Genomic DNA, 22,981 nt, shown 5'->3' with positions numbered 1-22,981 from the left:
AAAACTTGCAATGAAAATAATGCATAACTTAAAATATTCAATTAATGCTGAAAGTGTTGCAACTGGGGTGGGCAGGCGGCTGGTTGATTGTTTTGGTTCAACTTTTTAAAAAAAGAATACTTATAAACTATTCAACTTTGCTGAAGACTTGTATTTTAAAGAAAAGTCATTAACAGTATATAACCAACAACACTTCAACAAATGCACATTTTTATCTTCCTCGTGTAATACCAGTAGGTTTTGATTAAATGCCTCAAAAGTTACTTGTGGCGTCTTTTTCTCTCTCTTCCTAATGGAGTTTCAGTTTCTGTTCATCAAGAGAGAAATTATTATCTATCATAATGAAAAAGGAAATGCAGAACTGAAGTGTTTCGAATCATGGCTCCAATCCAGCTCACAGTTGCCTGTGCTTAATTCCCATTGATTTCAATGGGATTGAAGTGTGATGGTTGTGGGCTGGATTGCAGCCAGACTATTTGCAAGATAAAGTAGAGTTAAAAGGTGAAAATCCTTGATGGCAACGCTTCCGTAATTTTTTAAGGAGATCAAGAGTTAATTGCGATATATTCTCTTCACTGGCAAATCTGCTCTACAAACATTGTCCATCTCACTCGGAATTCTGTTTCTGGCCATAGCTAATAAGCGCTGCCACAGTCAATTAGCCAAACGCCCGTCCAGCCCATAATGATCTGCCAGATGCCTCAGGAGAGCACACAAGCAGAGATCGAAGGGAGGAAAGCACCCCTTTGTGCTTGTCTTTAGCAGCTGGTAATGTGCAATAATGGCAAATTCCAAGGCATAGTAAATCCCCCATAAAAAATAAATTCAACATAAATTGGCGTTTTACCTTTGCTTTCTCTACCCCATTTATGCGTCCACCTCTCCCTTCTATGCCAAGAAGGTTCAAGAGCAAGGCATTGAGTGTCATGGGCCCACATCTGTGGAACTCCCTTCCAGTTGAGGGCAGACAGCCCCCCTTTGAACTTCTGCCACTTGTTGTTGTTGTTGTTGAGTCGTTTAGTCATGTCCGACTCTTTGTGACCCCCTGGACCAGAGCACGCCAGGCACTTCTGTCTTCCACTGCCTCCCACAGTTTGGTGAAACTCATGTTAGTAGTTTCGAGAACACTGTCCAACCATCCTCTGTCGTCCCCTTCTCCTTGTGCCCTCCATCTTTCCCAGCATCAGGGTCTTTTCCAGGGAGTCTTCTCTTCTCATGAGGTGGCCAAAGTATTGGAGCCTCAGCTTCAGGATCTGTCCTTCCAATGAGCACTCAGGGCTGATTTCCTTCAGAATGGAGAGGTTTGATCTTCTTGCAGTCCATGGGACTCTCAAGAGTCTCCTCCAGCACCATAATTCAAAAGCATCAATTTTTCGGCGATCAGCCTTAACCAAAGATTACAAACATAAATAAATACTTTTAGACTTTTTAACTGAATTAATTCTGATTTTATAATTTTGATTCATTATTGTATTGGGTCTCCTGCATGCTGTTTCATCATACTGTGATTAAACAGCATACAAATGGTTGAAATTAAATGAACAAAGGAAGCGGTGTACTTGTTCACTGCCAGAACTATTGTAGGGTTGGCAGCCTAGGCGTCAAAGGCAGGAAGGCCACAAGGCTCTGCCTCCAGAACTATAATTTTGACAAGATTTGACAAATAGATTCGCTTGGGCAAGTCGCTTTTCGAGACCTTCTGGAACTGCTGCAGAGTATTAAGAAATCCGCCCAAGTCCATCCAAAGTCCATTGTCATCAGCACAGAACTATTGATCAAAAGTTGTTCTTAGCTGCCACCTCTTCCAGGTGAAAGAAAGCCTAGTAGTTGCTTATGAGCTCAGTGTTATTTTAAAACATTTAAGAGGAACATTGCCTAACATATGGAGTGTTAAAAATTCCATTGGGATTTAAATTGGTCAGACTTTATTTCTGTTTCCCTCTCAATGCAGCTTTTTATGGAAGCAAACTTGGTACTATTGGAACTAAGTTCTGCAGAGTTAGAGAGAGAGAGAGAGAGAGAGAGAGAGAGAGAGAGAGAGAGATGCTTTGCTTAAATTTTTGATTATTTCAGACTGGGACAAAATGCTAGTCTGAAGAGTGGGATAAAAATAACAAATATATAACTAAATAGCCTTCACTCTAATAATCCTTAGTGATGCCATTACTTAGTCAAATCTGATGGTCCTGATGATGGCATTACAGCATGGAGGGGATTCATCTACATTTTCAGCCTTTCAAAGAGCATAATCAAATGGAGAGTATTACTGTACAATACTGAAAGCAATATATGTATCTCACGCAGGTTAACATAACATTGAATTGCTGGACCTGCAGCAGCAGAGAGCATTCAGTGGGTAACTTATGTGGTCCGTAAGTCAGCTAGCAAGAAGGGGAAAGTCGAGGTGTTACCTAGAATATGGTTACTAGATTTATTTCAAGGAATCTGGGGACACTTTTTTAAAAAATTTCATGCTTTATTACCGTATTTTTTGCTCTGTAAGACTCACTTTTTCCCTCCTAAAAAGTAAGGGGAAATGTGTGTGCGTCTTATGGAGTGAATGCAGGCTGCGCAGCTATCCCAGAAGCCAGAACAGCAAGAGGGATTGCTGCTTTCACTGTGCAGCGATCCCTCTTGCTGTTCTGGCTTCTGAGATTCATAATATTTTTTTTCTTCTTGTTTTCCTCCTCCAAAAACTAGGTGCGTCTTGTGGTCTGTTGCGTCTTATAGAGCAAAAAATACGGTATTTTAAGAAAGGGTTGCCCAGAGTTCTTGACCTTTTTTTAGGGGGGGAACCCCAAAGTTGTCGGGCGTGCACCTCGACACAAGGCAGGCGGAGAAGCCCATCTACAAACACACAAACACCCCCCCCAAAGAGGTTGGGGTGGGGGGAGAGAGAGAGAGAGATCGAGTAAAGGCGCTTGTTGGTCTTGGGAAAACACGCATTAAAACACACACACAAGGCTCCGTCTCTCTCTCTCTCTCTCTTTGTCTCGCAAAGCAGCACAGCTCTTTTCTAGGCTTCTCCTCCTCCTTTTCACTGCCTTGCTTGCCCCCCCCAACTTGGGTGCGCAGAGCCCACAGCAGAAGAGCCCCGCTTGCTCCTTTGCTGCAGGCGGCTCTGCACAAGGGCGAGCGTTGATCAAGGAAGCGAGCCAGAAGGAAGCTCTGTGGCTCGCGCCTCGGTTTAAATAGCCCCCCCCAGCCAGCGGATTGGCTGTCTGGAACTTTGACGTGGCCGGGACCTCTGGTGCTGCTCGCTGCCTTGGCACCCACCATGTTGCTTGCCAGAAGTCCCCAGGCATAAATCAGGGGACATTAATTAAAATCCGGGGACATTCCGGGGACAGATTGGTGAATCCGGGGACTGTTCCTGGGAACCGGGGACACCTGGTAACCCTAATCTAGGAGCCAGGGACGGTGGTGTGATCTGCCCTGAGGCTGCGCATGCTCAGATATGTTATTTAGCTGTAGAAAGTTTTCTTGTGAAAGTTAAGCTGAATCTAGTCCAGCTCTGAATAGGGCTCATCAAAAAGCAAAACCCCTCAGTTTCTTTCTGCTCAAGTTGCAGACTGGCTTGTTCAGTAAACTTTGACCAGGATTTTCCCCCGGGGACACTGTCTGCTTTATTCAAATGCAAACAAATACCACCCAATTAATTCTGCCACTTCCCTTTTTCAGCCATGTACAGTACCTGACCTGTCTGGATGTACTACAACACAAGCTATTATAGTCTTTTGTTTTTAATGTAATTACTGCTTCAAAGCCAAATTGCAAAATATATGGGACATTTTAAAGTGCAATTTCAAGGTCATTATATTTGCTCTGCTAATTTCCTAGGGAAACCTATCGGCAGACTTGCCTTAAGCATCCGGGATACTGTTCATTAAAGTATGGCAAATTATTCCCCCCCCCCCACCCATGAATTGCTATGTTCTTTTAAAATTCCAGTCTAAAGATTCTATCCATTGTCTTTAATCTTTTTTCTTTTTCTTTTTTTTGCTTTAAACTATTCCTATTTTTTAATGGCACACTGGAAGTATCAAAATAGGCTAGGAAGAACAAGCATACATTCTGCCATCTGTTTGAAACTCATGTAATTCCAGTTTTAAATTACATTTTCATACTGAATGCTTCTGAAGGAGGAGGGGAAAGAAGAGAAAGACTGCTTTGCCGTTAATCACTTAATAAGAACCACAACCTTCATCAACTTGATTCTGGATTCAGACATGAGCTTTCGGGGGGGGGGGGAGGAATGTAACCAACTGTCTGCAATGGTCAGAGTTGCAATCTTTGTAGATAACCTTTGTTCAATTTTCTCCCCAACTTGCTGGTAATGGCAATAGTAACCAGGAGAGCCCTGTTCTCGCCCCCCTGCATGCACCACTGCTGCTTTTACAGGAGGGAGGGAGTTTCATAGATGTGGTGCCTTCACCAAGAATGCCCTGCTTGTTGAGTTGCAAGCTTAAGCTGAGAGAGCTTGGAGCACTGGCAGCAGATCCAGTGGAACAGGAGAGGTTTCTGTGGGATCCTTGCTTTCCCATAAGTATGCAAGATTCCACCAATTGGTCAATTGGTCTTCTGACCCTCTTTTTTTGTAGTGATTTCTTCTCTTTGGAGCCCAAACTATCACATTTTACCTTTCCCACAAAGCACTTTATTGGGAAAAAATGTGCAAAGGACCAAATTATGACAGGTGCCCTTTGCCCTGACTGCTTAATATCTGTTCACAGCCTCTGCCCAGATACAATATGATTTCCCCCCAGCAGTTTTCCAGTAACAATGCTTTGAGCAGCTAAATTTACAAATCTAAATAAATGTATTAACAGTGAAAACAGGATGGAACAGCCTTGGTTGGATAAGGCAGAAGTTTCATTCAGGACAAGGGAGCACCAGGGATGGTGACGAACCTGTGAGTTCTTGTCATTTGTTCCCAACAACTGGCAATTGGTTCATGAGGCTCCATTTTTAGTTTCATGGAAAGTGGCACACACACACACACACACACACACACACACACACCACCCATCTGGCAGGGTTTCCCCAGCCACTCTGGGCGGTTCCCAACAGAATTAATGATAATAATAATAATAATAATAATAATAAAAAAAAAATAAATAAATGACAAACCATCAAACATTTAAAACTACCCTAAACAGGGCTGCCTTAACAGCCATAGACCAATTACAGTACAGTATGCTTAGATTGCATAGGCATACAATACATTAACATTTTTCTTCTACACTTGCACCATGTCTTTGCGGTTTTGAATGTTTGCTAGAGCAGTTTGTTCCAAAATGAGTATCCATGGCATGTACCAGGTTCATATGCAAAGTACATACCAAGTGAGTGACATGTTACTATAAATATTGGTTGTTAAAAATGCAATAAATATTTCGTGTTTTATATGCCAAGCAACCATAAATTTAATATACAAAGTTTTGCAATGGTGCATAAAATGACTCCCCCCCCCCCCGAATGTGTTTAGATATGAAGGACGCTCTGGGCAGGAAATAGGAAAGAAAGTACGCTTTCTGATAACATGCATGAGGTGCCATGTTACTGAGAAGCAGCCTCAGGGCGCCATATGATGGCCTGTCATACAATAAAATGTATAAGACTATTGCAGTAAATAAACAAGCAAAACATTGGGAGAAGTAAGAGAGAACAAGATGTACACACACACACACACACACACAGAGAGGGGGGGGGGCACAAGTTGTATAGTACCAAAGATGGAGGGACAGAACTAGGGATGGCTTTCACTGAAAATCTTAATGTCGAGTTTATGCACATGGATTTTTTCCCTAACCCCTGCCTCACTCCTTGATCTCAAATTGGAAGTAAGAATTCTCTTTCCTCCTCCCCCTAGCCTGGTTCTGCTAAAAATATGAACAATTTTAGCATAGTGGATTTTTTTTTATTATACCCAATATTACACTCACATTTGATGTGCATATACACCCCTGGTTTCCTAAAATACAGCACATAAGCAGATACATACAATAATGCCATATAAAAATTTCTATTACTTCCCAAATTATGGAACAGAAATTTAGCAGTGCATGGAGCCTAACTCTCTTACACATAGGATACATGTAATATGCACATTTTTGCATATAATTAGTTGGGCTTTTAAAACAAACACTCAACAATGCATGAGATGGTCCAATGCAGAAAAAGCTCATTGGAGTCAGAAGTGCCAAATTCCATCCATAAATCACGCCATAATTTCTTGTCCAGTTCTTGACAGAACACAGAGGGTTACCTAAGAGCAGGTAGGTTAGCGGTGGCAAGATAGCATGTGCAGCAAGTCAAGCCCAGAGTATGCGACAATGCCATTCTTGTGCTCAGAGCAGTTACAGATATGCAATCTGTTGAGCCACTGTGGACCAGGCAAGAGAGTGAGTCGGCCTTTATTCCATAGTCCAGGCTTTCTGGCTCTCACGGTACAGCCAAGGACTGCCACAAGCTCCCACTCTCCATACCACTTAATGGTCCCTGTGCTGAGCATTGGCCACACATACTTTGGCTCTACTGTTTATAGAAGCTGAAGATCAGCCATTGAAAGAACTATAGCTGTTTCTGATCATTCATACCCTTTAACACAATCTGTCAATCATTACTGGTTCTGTGGGTCATCTCTCTGTTTTTATTATATTTTACGCATTTTGTTTCACGTTAAAGATTTTTTTCAGCTACGGCCTTTGGAAGTGAAATAAGATGCAATCTAAGCTTATGCAGCAGCCTTTACTTGGTATAAGCAGTTGGAAAGCTATTGCCGCCTCATGCTGATGATTTAGATTCCAAGCTTCTTTTTCTGGTGGCACCAAAAATAAGCAGGCCACATGAGCCCCATAAGAGCAGAGTGAATAATATGATGCAGGACTGGGCCACATGATAGCCATCAGGTAAAGTCTCTGAAACTTGGCATACCCTCCAACATTCCTTGGGTGACAATAGGGACATTTCTCACTCCCCTGACTCCTATCACACCACAACACCAACAGGACACAGCACACACACTCTCCAGTGTCCTGAGAAAAAAACCCTTTATCCCACTTTATTTTATTTTATACTTTGGTAGATGTACTAAAAGAAAAACACACACCAATAAATGCATTTTAAAGGTAAAGGGACCCCTGACCATTAGGTCCAGTCGTGGCCGACTCTGGGGTTGTGGCGCTCATCTCGCTTTATTGACTGAGGGAGCAGGCGTACAGCTTCTGGGTCATGACTAAGCCGCTTCTGGCGAACCAGAGCAGCGCATGGAAACGCCGTTTACCTTCCCGCCGGAGCGGTACCTATTTATCTACTTGCACTTTTACGTTCTTTTGAACTGCTAGGTTGGCAGGGACCGAGCAACGGGAGCTCACCCCATCGCAGGGATTCGAACCGCCGACCTTCTGATCAGCAAGTCCTAGGCTCTGTGGTTTAACCCACAGCGCCACCCGTGTCCCAAATGCATTTTAGAAAGGGGCAATATTAGATATGGATGCACAAAGCATTAAAACACACACACACCAAGACTCCTTGCGCTCTGCTCCTCTCCCCCTTTCTTTCCACCCAGGGTGGCCCTGCCCTCTGCCTGCCCCCTCAGAGCTGGCACGCCACGTTGGGCTGGGCCTCGGTGGCAGCAGCCTCACCTCCTTCTTGCCCGTTCACCAGCAGCTGCTGTGAGCTGCCCAGGGAAGGAGGGCAGTGGTGACAGCCAGGGAGAGGCAATGGGAGGATTCCCCGCAGCCGCCACCCTGCCATTGTCGTCACTTGGGACAACCACAGGCTCATCTTCGTCCCTGAGCTCGTCCCTGGTGCTGGCAGGGAAAATCGGGACATTCTGGGATCAAATCCAAATTCTGGGACTGTCCCTGGAAAATCGGGACACAGGGGGGTACCTCATGGAAGTGTACTGAACATGGGATTCTCACAAAAAAAGTTGATCGAGTAGTTCAAGCAAAAAAGAGGTGCGCTCAAGTTCCTATGTACTCATATTGTTTTTGCAAATGGCGCCAAATTTCATCCTATACGGTACCCTCAGAGCTATTGGAAAGGGATCTGGCTGAATGGAAGAATCCAGCTATTGTTTAGAATCTAATTTTTCCAGAAAATATGCGGATTCCATACATGCCACAATGTGAGTGTTCTCTTTTTGTCCTGCAATTATCTGTGATTAATCTTCTTTTGGCACTGTAAGATTTGTTCCATTGCCCATAGGAATATCTTTAAAGTTTTTTGCCTTTGTCACGTTTAATACTAACAGACACAAATTAGGGTAGAAAAGGAGATCTAATTTTGTGTTATACTAGCAGACACTTGAGTCATTCTGATCCCAGCATTGGGGATCATCAGTGCTATGGCATGGTGTCTACTTCTATGGAGCACATTAAACCATTTTATAGTCTTATTTAGTCAAAGTATCAGGCAGAGCTTACATGTATTACTCTACTATTATAAGACATCATTCTGTCTTGATGGTGCCAAGAGAGGGAAATTCAATACAGTTCTCATTTAAAGGTGAAGCTGCCGAATTTGCACTGTCCTAAACAATCTAAACAATGCACGGGACGCAGGTGGCGCTGTGGTCTAAACCACAGAGCCTAGGGCTTGCCGATCAGAAGGTCGGCGGTTTGAATCCCCGCGACGGGGTGAGCTCCAGTTGCTCGGTCCCAGCTCCTGCCGATCTAGCAGTTCGAAAGCACGTCAAAGTGCAAGTAGATAAATAGGTACCACTCCGGCGGGAAGGTAAACGGCGTTTCTGTTCACTGCTCTGGTTTGCCAGAAGCGGCTTAGTCATGCTGGCCACATGACCCGGAAGCCGTACACCGGCTCCCTCGGCCAATAAAGTGAGATGAGCGCCGCAACCCCAGAGTCGGCCACGACTGGACCTAACGGTCAGGGGTCCCTTTACCTTTTTTAATGGGTACAAAAATGCTTTTACTAGGGTAAAGTGAAAACAAAATACAAAAATATTAGGCGAACATTGCTCTGCAGAGGAAAGTGCATATTAGGAGAAATTCACAAACTGATTTGGAAATGTGAAGGATTGAACAGGACTGGAAGAGAGAGGAACTGGAATGGACAGATTTGCCCACCCCTAATGATGTTGTTGGGGCTGGTCAAAGATCTCCCAAATGCCCACAACATGAGCAGCAGATAATGGGAGATGTCAGAAAACAGGGCCAGTGTTAGCAACCAACTTGGCATGTGGGCAAACTCATGGACCACTGGGCTGGGGCCTGCTCCTTCCCCTGCCCCATAACAGCCTGTCTCTTGGGCCACATGGGTCCAAAGGTGTTTAGAGGAAATGAAAGTATCAGCTGCCTGGAGCCTCAGCTGCTGCTTTGCTCCCCCGCATCTCCTGCCATCTGCCTTATACCGTAAGCCAGGCAGAAGCAGGACCCAGCAGGAGCACCTGAAAGAATGGCCTCCAGCTCAAGACGCTTGGTTTTTTGTCTCAGGGAATGTGGCAGAAAATTGGTCACAATGGAGGGGAATTATGGAACTGATTTCCGCAGGCCCTGAAGCAGACAAGTGGTCTGAGGAGCACGAGGCTTCACAGTTCCTGACATACATAGGCCAGAAGGGCAGAGATATTTGCAGATCACGGACTGCAAGTGGCAAGCCAGCCCCTGAGGACAAGAAGAAACTTGAGATATTGTTTGCAAACTTTGAAGCATGTTGCACTCCACATATGAATGTCCCTGTGCAGAGAAAACACTTTTTTGAGAGCCAACAAGTACAGGCTGAATCCATAGATGGATGGTTAACGCCGCTTTGTTTTATAGCAAGGGACTGTGCATTTCATGATGCAGATGATATGATAAAAGACGGTGGGGTTGATCTCCAAAGATATACAAGAGGAATTGTTGCAGGGAGTCAACTTAACTTTTGAGACTGCACTAAAGATGGCTCGTGAAATGGGAAGTCCTGAAATCTTCTTCTACTGCCACTGGGGTGTGGGATTTTTCTCAGAATCAAGGCTGCAGATCCAATTAAAACCACCTCCAGTATTAAAGGGTGTGAACCCAAAAGTAGCTTTAAGGTAATGTCTAGTTTTCCCCTAAGGGTTCCTCTTCATCCTGGAGAAGAGTGACTAGTGGGGTGCCACAGGGTTCTGTCTTGGGCCCGGTCTTATTCAACATCTTTATCAACGACTTGGATGATGGACTCAAGGGCATCCTGATCAAATTTGCAGATGACACCAAACTGGGAGGGGTGGCTAACACCCCAGAGGACAGGATCACACTTCAAAACGACCTTGACAGATTAGAGAACTGGGCAAAAACAAACAAGATGAATTTTAACAGGGAGAAATGTAAAGTATTGCACTTGGGCAAAAAAAATGAGAGGCATAAATACAAGATGGGGGACACCTGGCTTGAGAGCAGTACATGTGAAAAGGATCTAGGAATCTTGGTTGACCACAAACTTGACATGAGCCAACAGTGTGATGCGGCAGCTAAAAAAGCCAATGAAATTCTGGGCTGCATCAATAGGAGTATAGCATCTAGATCAAGGGAAGTAATAGTGCCACTGTATTCTGCTCTGGTCAGACCTCACCTGGAGTACTGTGTCCAGTTCTGGGCACCACAGTTCAAGAAGGACACTGACAAACTGGAACGTGTCCAGAGGAGGGCAACCAAAATGGTCAAAGGCCTGGAAACGATGCCTTATGAGGAACGGCTAAGGGAGCTGGGCATGTTTAGCCTGGAGAAGAGGAGGTTAAGGGGTGATATGATAGCCATGTTCAAATATATAAAAGGATGTCACATAGAGGAGGGAGAAAGGTTGTTTTCTGCTGCTCCAGAGAAGCGGACACGGAGCAATGGATCCAAACTACAAGAAAGAAGATTCCACCTAAACATTAGGAAGAACTTCCTGACAGTAAGAGCTGTTCGACAGTGGAATTTGCTGCCAAGGAGTGTGGTGGAGTCTCCTTCTTTGGAGGTCTTTAAGCAGAGGCTTGAGAACCATATGTCAGGAGTGCTCTGATGGTGTTTCCTGCTTGGCAGGGGGTTGGACTCGATGGCCCTTGTGGTCTCTTCCAACTCTATGATTCTATGATTCTATGATTCTAAGCCCTGAGGAGCATCAGTCACTGCAAAGTGATGATATGGGTTGCTGGTGTGTGTGTGTAAAACTGAATGTGTGAAGTTATCAGGGAATGTTTTTGTGGTATAGTTTTTATTCCTGGTTCCCCATGTTCCATTGAAGAAAATACAAGGTCATGAAAAAGGCCCACCATCAGACACGATCAACGTGAGTCAGTCTGACAGGCTTGGCTTTGAAGATTCTTGCCTTTGTCATTGCAACTTAGAGCCTTCACAAAACCCAGTTCCACGTGGCTTTCCATTTAGGTATAGCTTTAGGGAATCAGTACAACAGATTCCAGGAGATGCATGTATTTATTTATTTTTTGTATTAAAAAAAGCTCAGAAAGTTTTGACAAATCTTTGGTGAAAAACACAGATATTGTCCGTTAACAGTGAGTAAATGTTAAAGACATCTTATTGTAAAATTTATTTATAATAACTAAACCAATGGTCAACAATATTATACTTTCATACATCAAGATGCAACATATTAGTATGCCATATTAAAATCCACAAGCCCTGGAGCTTGGAGTAATAGGGAATTAGAGAAAGGAGCAAAAATCCATGCACAACTCATAATTACTCTACATTCCTTTGTATAGCGATTCTAAACTCTATGGTCTATTGAATAATGAAATAACCAGGCTGAAAGGTTTTAGGCAATACACCATGTAAAACCCCTCGACTTAACATGGCAGAAAATACTGCTAACATCCAAAAGACCTGTGTAAGGATGTGTCCTTCTGGCCAAATCTCATGTTATTAATGCTTTTGCTTACTCTCTCATCGCTGCTGAAAATCAGCTCATGCTGCGTTGTTAAACTACTCTCCAATAAACTATCTCCGTGCCACATAATATCTCTTCTGCATTGGCAAGAACTTGGTCAACTAGCGTGGCAGCGCCTGCACTTTGGAACTCCTTACTTATTGAGATTAACCAGGAGCCTCTCTTCAGTTCCCTCTAAAAACATTGCTTAGAGAAGCCTACCCAGATGCTTAGAAAGGTGAGGTAAGGTGAGGTAATTTTTATCTGTTTTAGTATTTTAATTTCTGTATGTTTCAAAGTAAGGTTTTGACTTTTTCTTGATTTTCTTGTTTTATCTTTTGTAAACTGCTTTGAAGTTTGTTTGTTTGTTTTACAATCAAGCGGCGAATAAAGTTTAGGAAATAAATAAAGAAGGAAATATTACTGTAGGGCAGTATCCCCCCGGAGTACCCAAGAAGTTTAATGCAGGAACACCGTGAATAACCTTTCTTAAATTTATCCAGACATTAAGGCTACACGACAATCTAATCAAGACTTTCTCCCCTGCCAGTTTAAATTTTTTGCCCTCGCCAAATAGGGGAGAATTTTTGGAGCATCACAAACTAATAAATACCTTTCAACAAGGCTTCAGTAGTAGTGGAAGCACCCTCAAGTGGCAATCGTATGCCCTTGTCAGCTTTATAGTGATCAGGTGAACAAATAATTGATTCCAATCAGCAGCACCTGGTTTGATAATTGCTCAAGTGGATACAATTCAATAATAAAAAGCCAATTCAGTAATCTAACTCAGATTGCATTAACCTCCCATATACTGCATACGAAAACATCTGTAAAGGTGGTTTTATCATGCCTTTCTCCCGTCGCGCATTGTAATTCTGTTTGGTGATTTCAAAATTTGTTGAATCAGTGGTCACAAGAGCCTCATTCAGGCATTCAGAGTGCAAGCTAGGAGGGGAGAATGTGTACGCGAGAGAACTAGGTCCTGTCCTCGACCCCATCACCCTCCATAGGTTCAAGGACAACCGTTGCCAGTAGGAATACCTCCAATACTCATGTGGAGGGGCGTTCCTGTGTTCCATGAGCCCAGGGAGCTTCCTCAGCGCAGACAAGTCAGAGCCAATGGGTAGTGGAGCTCCCATGTCCACGCCCACAGACAAGACAAAACAAATACTGTAAACCAAAAAGAGACCTCTCGGACCCTTGATCGTAGATGGATATGAAATACTAGAAATCATGGGACAAATGAAAGTGTGGTTGGGCCCTCATAAATGTCTCAAAGAATCATGGAGTTGGAAGGGACACCCAAGGATCATCTAATCCAACCCCTGGCAACGCAGGAATATGCAGCTATCCCCTACCGGGATCGAACCTGAGACCTTGGCGTTCTCAGCACCACACTCTAACCCAAAAGTCCTAAGTTTCTATCACAGTGGTACCTCTGGTTAAGAACTTAATTTGTTCCGGAGGTCCATTCTTAACCTGAAACTGTTCTTAACTTGAGGTACCGCTTTAGCTAATGGGGCCTCCCACTGCTTCCATGCCACCGCCACCTGATTTCTGTTCTCATCCTGAAGCAAAGTTCTTAACCTGAGGTACAATTTCTGGGTTAGCGGAGTCTGTAACCTGAAGCGCCTGTGACCCGAGGTACCACCGTATTTCTGTCAGAATGGCCCTCCACCTCCTTCTGGCTTTGAGGGGAGCTCTCTCTACAAGCTGATAGGCAATGTCCCTCTTCGATGATCTACCAGGGGTCAGCAAACTTTTTCAGCAGGGGGCTGGTCCACTGTCCCTCAGACCATGTGGAAGGCCAGACTATATTTTGAAAAAAAAACAATGAACAAATTCCTATGCCCCACAAATAACCCAGATATGCATTTTAAATAAAAGGACACATTCTACTCATGTAAAAACATGCTGATTCCCGGACCGTCCATGGGCCAGATTGAGAAGGCGATTGGGCCAGATCCGGCCCCCAGGCCTTAGTTTGCCTACCCATGAGAGTCTACACTTACTATTACACTTGAGCCCACAGATGGCCCACACTGAAAGCACGGAATGCAACATTCAAGTAACATTTTCACAATTAATTTAGCTTTACGCATTCTCAATCTCTGATCACTGCCATTTTTAAACATTCCCAAGGAAAAGCTGCAAGAGAGGAGCGTCAGTCTCAAAGAGGTGGCTGAATTATCTCTCTTCTTTATAATCTTTTTAACATAATAAGGTTAAATAGATATGCATTAATAATCTGTAAGGACAATAGACATGCCAGGAGTGCAAATAAGCATATAGTAACAACCTAGTATTTATTTTCTGCGTAAATCCATCGTGACAACCAAATCATGGCAATGCTTTAAGGCATCTAGAGCAGATCGACTTAGTATCCCCCCCCCCCCCAGTTCTTTATCAAGCCTGGGGGCTTGATAATGAGACATCATCACCCCAAACTGAATACTGTGTCTCATTATGACAAGCAAGGAAATTAAGGGATTTACACAATGGTTGTATCCTATTTCTTGTCTTTGGGGCAGAAAGAGAAGAGACATCTAACATTGGTAACCCCTTGCGAACATCTACCCAATCAGGTGAAATAATATGAGTGGTGTAAGTAACCCAAACTGGTCCTTTGAAATATGTTACCATAAATTCAGAGAAACTGCCAGCTGCGTTACAGAAAACCACCATCTCAAAATTAGCAGCCTTTTAAGCAAAATCAAGAACCATCAAAAGATCCATCTGCATCTCTCCCTGTTGCAATCTATAATCAGCACAGCTGGTCAGAGAACAACATATATTCAGAGTATTTCTTTTGTGCAAGTTCTGATGCCCATCTTGCTAGAGTTACATCACTGGTATAGGAAAAAGGACACACAAGGTAGTGTACTAGGGTGGCTCCAAATATCATGAAATAATTGCCTTTGCAGTGGGTAGTACGCATACATGGGTCTTTCTGGAATGAATATGGAAAGTATGCATCCTTAAACACCAATGTATATGTGCCAAATGAATATAGGAAGCCACTTTGAATGGGCTATAGTAAACAAACCTTATGCTACAAGAAGCATTAATCTTAGTAAGGGCCAAAGGACATGAATGACAGGAGCTCCAGGATCAGATCTCCTGGTGTTTTTATTTTTACCTAAAAGTTATCAAAAGCAGCTGCAGAAATTGGATTAGAACAGCCACAACTGGGGAGTGGGGGCATTTATCTGCTTCCCTGCCCCCAGCTGCTATTACTCATGTAGCAGGAGCATGTGCAGCACATTTCATTAGGGTTTGCACCTGGGGAAATTTTATTTATTTATTTCAGTGAAGAAAGAATGGAGGAGAGAGAATGGCAAGACAAATAAGGAAAGAGGTAAAGAGGCAAAAAGCTAACAGGGCAACAAGAAGAGGAGCGGTCAAGAAGCCAAAGGAGAATATTATTCCTGTAGAGAAAAAGAACTGGGCGGAGATGGGAAGATATGGAGGACTGAGGGCAAGACGCTTTCCCCTCCTCTTTGCTTGCGCACCACAAAATCAGCCTGCCATCCCCACAGGCCTCTCTGCACAAAAGGCGGGTGGAGCTTGGACTGAGACAGAGCCACCAAAACAGAGGTGCAGGCAGAGGAACAAAGCAGGAACAGATCTCCATCTCTGGAAGTGGCTTCCTCCTTCACTCCGCCACTGCCTCAAGAGACAGGTGCTGCTGCAGATCCAGTCCAGCCTTTTTATTCTGCCTGTGTCTCCTCCTTGCCATGATCCTCATGAAAAAATAAAATCATGGGGTGCCTGGGCACTCCCTGCACACCCTGTGCATGTGCCTATGAGCAGAACAGATGCTCTCGCCTGTATTTTTTTTTCCTCCAGGGGAATAGTAGCAGTTATAGGGTAATGGTGGTTTTCTGAGAAAATGTTTCTTTATATTTTTTCCTGCGGGGCCAGTAGCAGATTGGTGGGGGCAAGAATTAGACTGGCAGAAAATGATGTTTGAGGGAAATGGTTCTGTTATGTACTGAAGTTCTCACCCTGGGCCAGCAGGGGGATACTGTAGATTGTTATGCAAATGAAGGATCGAAAAGTGACGTTCAGTGATTGGATAGTTTTAGAAAATGGCAACAGTTACATTGTTTTGGAGTTCTATATAAGCAGGCTGACTGAGCTCCTCAGTTAGTTCTGTTCCAGCTTACAAAATAAAGAGCTGCTTTGGAGAAATTGCTGTGTTGTCTGCTATGTCAACCCACAACTTAACAGGTTCATCCAAGGATAGCCAGTTTGGTGCGCTCAGGATGCTGTTGGATTACAGTTCGCCTCATCCCTGACCATTAGCCATGTTGACTTGGACTGATGCAAGTTGGAAGCCCAACATTTTGGGTGCACCATGTTGGCAACCCTTGAGATCAAGCCACCTCTCTAGGCACAGCTAGTCCAGTCTAAATCAGTTCAGCTCTGTGGCTTGAGAAAAATAAAGCTGGTGGGAAATACAAGTGTGAGTCCTCCATCTCTTGATCCATTTGCCCCAGCGTTCATGCGCTTGTCCTGCTCTTCAACACTGTTGTAGGCTGGTATGGAGCAAGTTTAACAGATTTCTCCCTCCCTCGGCTATTTTTGTTACAACAGTCTAACACATCTAATTTTCTGAAAAGAGATTAATATATGCATTTGCTAATTATTTATCTGAACAGTCCTCATGTTTATTATTTTAGGATTTAGAGAGAAAAGTCTCTCAGCCTGACCTACTTCACAGGGTTGTTGTTAGGATTAAACAGGGAGAAAGAACCATGAACTTGATTTCCTGGGAGGAAAGGGAGGTTGGAATTTTATGATGAAATAATAAGTTTTTTTTTTAAAAAAAAGATCAGGAAGAAAGTGCACATAAAGAAAAGGTGAAACAGATTATACAAGCAACATCAACATAATATGAGAAATTTATAATCCAAATATATGAGACTCACCCACAAGTCACAAATGTAGCATAATAAGAGGTGGGGAATACATAATGAAGCAGCTAATGGAGTAGGTCCGTGTTGTGCCTGGAAATAAATTCTGGGGATTTATGAATAAACATGATTCTTAATAAGGAGGCTCCCGGTGACCCGTCAATATTTATTTTAGGAAACTGAACAAAAAACCACATAACATCAATGCAGGAAACAGTCTCCTGAGCACAAAGATGGTTGGCAAGAAAATTCTTCAGCGTAAATGGAACCCCTGTTCATCGCTCACAGTTGCCAAATGTTTGAGTAGCATTTGAAATTTGGCAGCTCTGAGGAAATCTCTTCCCAATCAGATGGAGCAATAGAAATTTCTCAAGAAACATGGCTCAATTTTCCTGATTTTTGTGACAGAATCCAAAGAATAACCACCTCCAGACTGCCAGGCTTTACTATAAGAAGGGAGCCTAGTGAGGCTAGATAGCAGTCCCTGGGCTTTGCGGCTGGCCTGGTTCAGATGAATGACATTCAGCTGAGAGCACTGATCACGGATGTGTTTTGACAGAAGTCAATAACACCCCCCTACCTGCTTCTATGGATCAGGATGTGTAGAGCTTTGTGGAGATGGCTTAAAAGGGAAATAATACAAAGCTGTGAGGTGTAAGTCTTGTTGAGCTGACTGGGAACAGTGACTACTGTCCTAACATATTCAACGTACTGGGCAATTGCCAAGAAAGTCCAACGCATTTGACTTCAACGGAGGCAACTTTGCAAAAATGAGGGGACAGAAGAAAGTCGAAAGGGAAGTCAAGAGGGTCAAATCTCTCCAGAGTGCTTGGAGGTTATTAAAAGACACAACAACAGAAGCTCCGCTGGACTGTACACTGCGGATCAGGAAAGGGACCAGCAAGGCCAAGAGATGGCCAGCAGGGTTAATGAGCAGAGGCGAGGAAACTATGAGAGGCAAGAATGTCCAGAAGAAGAGAACGAGGAACATAAACCTTGGCAAAAGAAATGCAAACAGACAATAAGGGGTGAAAAAATTCCCAAACTCTCTGAAAACATTTAGTCCAACAATAACTATTTCTTTAAAACATTAGAAGCAAGAAACAAGTCAGGGAGGTAGTCGAACCATTGGACAACAAGGAAGTTAAATATGTGCTAAAGGTGGAAAAGAAGATTGCAAAGAAGCTGAGTGAATTCTTTGCGTCTGTCTTCACTGTCACACTGTGACTCCCTTTCTCAGGAAGGGAATCTGAGGAACTGCAGCAAATCACAGTGACAACAGGTGAAGCATTAGTGAGAAATTAAAAACGTGGGGAAATAAGGAAATCATCCACCTAAGTGTTCTTAACCCAGTATCTTCTAACAAAAATATGTAATTTTTCTCTAAGATCAGTCTTCATATTTGACACTTGGAAGGTGGCTAATGCGACAATTTTAATAATGGAATCTGAAGAAAATTAGAATCTGGTTAATTTAGCATCTGTTCTGGGAAAACTGGTGGGAACGATAATTAAAGATAGAATTATCAAGCATACAGAAGAACAAGTCTTGCTGAAGAAAAAGAAGTATGGCTTCGGCAAGGATAAGTCTCATCTAAAAAGCCTTTTAGGGTTCTTTGAATATATCGCTCATGGATCAAAAGCCCCTTAGGAGTAAGCAGTCACGGGATAAGAAAAGAGGTCAGTAGCTGGTTAAAGAACAGGAAGCAGAGAGTAGAAATAAATGGATAGTTCTCCCAGTGCAGGGATGTAGAAAGTGGAATCCCTCAAGGATTGAGATTGTAGCCTTTGCTTTGAACAACTGAACAAGGTCCCATGGTTCTAAGAGGTGAGCAGTGAGACAGTCAAGTTTCCTGATGACACCAAATTATTAGCTCCTTGGATAAAAGGTGAGATATAAATGCAATAAAATAAACATCAGGAACATAAGCATACTTTGCAGGAGAAAGATGAACCTTAGAACGGATGCAGCCAAAATAATCCCAGCAGAGAAGCTGATGCTTGTGTGTTTCTTTTTCTTTATGGGGGAAACAGCATCAGGGCCGGCTGGTGACAGGAGGCAGCCCTGGGACTGTTCTCTGACTCTCAGGAGAGGAACCAGCTGACTTAAATGTAAGGGAAAGGAAACGCCAGCTGAGAATCGGGGCCAGCTCAAGGTAGAGCATGATGGGCTCTACCATGGGTAGGCAAACTAAGGCCCGGGGGCCAGATCCGGCCCAATCACCTTCTAAATCTGGCCCACGGACGGTCCGGGAATCAGCATGTTCTTACATGAGTAGAAAGTGCCCTTTTATTTAAAACGCATCTCTGGATTATTTGTGGGGCACAGGAATTTGTTCATTTTTTTTTTTTCAAAATATAGTCCGGCCCCCCACAAGGTCTGACGGACAGTGGACTGGCCCCCTGCTGAAAAAGTTTGCTGACCCCTGAGCTCCACCCGCCCCAACACCATGTTTCCTTTAGGGAAAAAAATACTTTTGCTGATGCAGCCAAAATCTGGGGTGGGGGTCCTTGCAGAAAAAATGGCTTGGGAGGGGGGCAGTTTCAGCCCCCGTTTCCGACGGTGTGGCTAGAGAAATCTGAGAATTGCTTCCTGAAGTGCTCCTGCCCTCAGCTTCCCACTCTGACCTTTCCTGGATCCTGAAAATCTGTTTTTAGTTGTTTTAAATTTTTGTAATACTTTCCCCATTATATTGCGTTACTTATGATGCCGTACCCTGAGTTCTTTGGAAAGAAGAGTGGGGTAAAAGTCCGAACAACAACAACACAAACACTACAGCTTTGAGATTTCTTGAGGTTTTGAAGTCCAGAGTCCCTCACGTGTGTTTTGGTATTTGAAGCTGACTAAATAGATTCTGATAATGCTAAGCTGCGAATCTTAAGAGCTTGGCTGATGTTTCCCAGGAAGCTCCTTTTTTGGTGCCGGCAGCGGTGGGAGTTTGTAGCTTCAATTTGTACATTAGCCAGAACGTTGTAAGGCAGCCAACCCTCCTCTCTTGCAAGATTTGTAAGAGATCATTATTTAAGATTTTGGCAACTTATTATAACGGAACTATTCATCTTGCAAAATTGCCCAAACAAGCCTTATAAGGCCATTGCTAGCAGAAGGGAAGTGAAGTTGTTACAGAGCGAAGCCGGATTGGAGGAAACAGAGCAGCCTCACTTTCCTATGTGACTCACAAAGGCAATCTTTGGCCTGGAGCAAACCTATCTTCTCTTCTATTCCAGCTTTGCCACTGTTGCAGTTTCTCACTTATGTTGGCCATCAACATCCCCGGGCATCTGCAAAATGAAGCTCACCTGTTCCCCAAATGATGCAAGTTAGGATAGCAACTGAACACATGGAACGGATGCGCTATTTGGGAACTGCTCTCCCCGCAACAATGACCGGTAGTGCCATGCTTGCTATCGGCAGCCATTATTTCAAAGTGGAGAATGTTTGGTGGGGTGAATTCGCTCGGCTGCTCCAGTCACCACGGCATAGTGCTGCCAGGAGAAAAGGCCGTATTAGGAAAGTCCCTATCGCACTACAGCCAGCAATGGGAACTGTAAGGAAAGCAGCTGACTCAGCAGATGTACCAGCGCAATGACCCAAACTGACTCGCAAGCCACTGGCTATGCAATGCGGCAGCTTGTTAGTGCTTTTGCACCTGATCTGAAAATGGATTTAACAGCTCAGCAATTGGCAGGATTGTTCTGCTAGAAGCACCATTTATTAGGAGTGCTATTCATTGGGCCGGTACTTGAGATCTAGGCCAGCACAGTGGCTGAGGGACAAGACAGATGCCACAAAGGGATCTGACTTGCATTGGAAAGGAGCACGGGAATGAAAGGGTGCTTAACCTCCCCACCCATGTCATTTTTATGGTTTAACTGTCCTGTTTCCTGTTCCCTGCTCCCCCCCTCCCCCCCCCGGCTTAGTTAGTAGCTTTTTAAACAGCAGAATTTAAAGGAATCTGGTCATGAGTTTCCCAGATGTTGTCTGCTTTGTGAACTGTAGCCACAAGCACACTAAGTGGCCTTATGCAAGCCACTCATGTCCTGGCCTCAGTCTTCCATCTGCAAAATGGGGATAATGATATTAAGTTACTTAGTACTAAAAAGGATTGACAGAATTCTTGAGGTAATATATGTGAAATATTTTGACCGCTCCAAAGGTGCAACATAACTTACAGTGGTGATAATGATTTAGTCACTAATAAATGGACATCCTTAGGGGGCCCATTTTGAATTTGTCCACTGGGAAATGTTACTTAAAATTAATGTGTCAAGGTAAAAAAACAACAAAAAACACCTTCTGCAATATTGACTTTTAAAAGAAAAAGTTCCTTGATGAGAGTGTGTGACAGAGAGGCCTCCATCCTAAAACTGCTTCCCTCAGGGGAGGCGATATCTGTGTGTACAGCAACAACATGCCCTGATATTTAAAAAGCCCACCTGCTCAGAGCTGGTGTAAAGCTAAAGCCACGAGTCAGTAGGACCTGTTTTAAACCTCGCGTTGGCCATGGACTCACTAGACGGCCTTCAGCCATCCACTTGTTTTCAGCCTCACATTTGCGTGAGGAGGATATTAATATTGCCAATACCATACAGGGCCATTTTAAGATTGTTGAGATAATATTTTTGAGCCCTGCAAAAGCACGATATGATAGGTACTTAAACACAGGCATTCCTCCAATATATATTTTAAGCATTTGAATTCCTGTTCTTTCACAGAAAAAAAGAAAGAAAACATCCTTTCCCCAGGCCGTCTTACGATATAATACAAAATACAACCTCAAAAAAAAAAAAAATCATCCTCCACCCCTTTGTTATTTTTAAAGCACTATTTCACTATTAAAACAAACAAGCCACGACTGGAGACAATGAATTAACAGCATCACGGAGCAGGCAGCGACTGCGAGGCCATTAAGAGACTCTCCACCACGAATCCCCACAAACGGAGATTAACAGGCAATGAAATGGGATGAGTCTGCAAATAATAAACTTTCAGTTAGAGGCACAGGAATCCCGAAAAGCCTCGACAATGCATTACATGTGGGGCTGTCATTAAAGATGACTCAAAAGCTTTAACTAGTGTGGAATATTGCTGCCAGGATTTTTAAGTGCTAAACACATTTGTTATTACTATAGCTATTATTCTGCCTATGTGCAGGAGGACACTGGAACTTACCTTTAAATCCCTAAACTGGAGGAGCCCTCGGCACCTGAAGGCGTGCCAGTTCCCGTCCCTGTCTGCCCGTGTTCTGAGATCTGCTGAAGTTCTTCTGCAAGGGCTTTGCTTATCAGAGCTGCGCTTTGTAGCAACAAAGGAAGGGGCTTTTCCAGTGGTGGCCCCTCCGTCATGGAATGCCCTTTGTCAAGAGGGCCTGCGCTATTTCGTTTGCGTGTGTCAGTCTGAAGGCTCCTCATGTCCATCAATGCAGATGATATGTTTTACTCATTTTCCTAATTGCCTGAAGCATGAAGCCCTCTGTGTATTTTTGGAACCCGTTTTGCATATTTTTATACTACCACTACTCATAATAAATAAATTAAAAAATATATCTTAATAAGTTATGTTCTAATGTTGACATTTTATATAAGGTGATTTGCTGATGGTTATCACAAATACGTGTTTTTCTCTTAAAATGAAAATAACCAGTGGCCCGTGTTGCTGTTTCCCCCTTTGGCACAGCTGCTTCCATTTGGAAAAGGTGTTACTTTCTCCCTGCCCACAAGAGCAACACACTGTCAGTGATTCCACATACTATAGCATTAATACACCAGATTTTGTTAATTTAATCTTGACTGTTTTCTAAAGCAAGCTATTAAATCTGGCTGAGTATCTCGCCCCCTCCTGAAATCTCTTTACTTTAGCTCCTCCAAGCGCAGACCTTAAGAGCTTGAAGTGAGTTCTAGTTTCAGGTGACCCCACAACACATCAGTCTGGAGCAGACGGATTCAGACACGTCTGTTCTTGTCATTTGCAGCAGCTTAAATGACACAAAAGTATTTTCCAGGGACTCTTCTTACAAAGCATTTGTGTTTGCAATTAAAATTCCTTGCCTGAAAAGGTGCCTCTGTATTTGTTGTTCCTCCACTCTTTGGCCTTTTTAAAGTACCATTTACACCACGCTGACATCTGCACTTCAATGCGATTTTACCCCTGTCCACTTTCTAAACAGCAATAATAACCACAATACAGCTGGGGAAATTAATTTA

The 22,981-nt window shown here is 43.4% G+C and overlaps 1 protein-coding gene and 1 long non-coding RNA gene across 4 annotated transcripts in view; both read right to left on the bottom strand.

Moving 5' to 3' along the window:
- The window catches only part of LOC308460592 (uncharacterized protein), a 126,699-nt gene that overhangs the window by 103,577 nt on the left and 141 nt on the right, over positions 1 to 22,981 (bottom strand). The gene's annotated exons all lie outside the window — the stretch shown is intronic.
- LOC308460658 lies at positions 137 to 22,971 on the bottom strand. Its single transcript, XR_013978694.1, has 2 exons — positions 21,951 to 22,971; positions 137 to 1,385 (listed from the first exon to the last, which is right to left on the bottom strand). It is a non-coding gene; the product is annotated as an uncharacterized lncRNA (long non-coding RNA).

The sequence above is a fragment of the Podarcis pityusensis genome (genome assembly GCF_964106645.2).
Source record: "Podarcis pityusensis genome assembly, chromosome: 13".
NCBI lineage: Eukaryota > Metazoa > Chordata > Lepidosauria > Squamata > Lacertidae > Podarcis > Podarcis pityusensis.
The sequence above is the reverse complement of the archived record's forward strand: the minus strand, read 5'-3'. Positions and strand labels throughout refer to the sequence as shown.